A 762-nucleotide genomic window follows, 5' to 3' on the forward strand; every position below is an offset into this window, starting at 1 on the left:
CCCCCCAGATTTCCAGAGCTGCCCCCCTGCCCGCTTCCCACTGCTCCTGTCACCCCTCACTCCGGAGGGCACCCCTGTGCTGGGGCTGTCGGGTGGGCTTGGGGGGGCTGCAGGGTGAGAAGCTGCTACAAGGTGCCCAGGGGGCCACAGGAAGGCTGCGCTTAATTGAAGAATGAAATGATGAAGGCGCGGGGGCCAGCCATCCCTCTGCGCCCTAAAACGAGCCGTCGGGGAAGAAGGCTGGTGTGGTTGAGCAGGGAGATTTCACAAGAACTCAGGGGGAAAAGAAAAAAGAGTGTATCAACTCTGGAAGAAGGGGCAGGTGAGTCAGGAAGCGTTTCAGGATATTGTAAGGTCACGCAGAAAGAGAATCAGAGAAGCAAAAGCTCAGTTTGAAGTTAATTTGGCCATCTCTGTAAAGGATAACAAAAAGTGCTTTTATAAATACATTAATAATAAAAGGAGGGTCAGGGAAAATCTCCGTTCCTTATTGGATGAGGGGGGGAATATAGAAACAGAAGACAAGAAAAAGGCTGAGGTACTTAATACCTTCTTTGCCTCAGTCTTTAACAAGAAGACTGGCTGTGCTCATGACAGCTGGGCTTCTGAGCTGGTAGACAGGGATGGGGAGCAGAATATCCCTCCTGTAATCCAGGAGGAAGCAGTTAGTGACTGCTGTGCCGGCTGGATCCCAACAAGTCCATGGGTCCAGATGAGATTCATCCTGGGGTGCTGAGGGAGCTGGCGGAAGAACTGGCTAAG

Source organism: Apaloderma vittatum, unplaced genomic scaffold, assembly GCF_000703405.1.
Source record: "Apaloderma vittatum isolate BGI_N311 unplaced genomic scaffold, ASM70340v1 scaffold18894, whole genome shotgun sequence".
NCBI lineage: Eukaryota > Metazoa > Chordata > Aves > Trogoniformes > Trogonidae > Apaloderma > Apaloderma vittatum.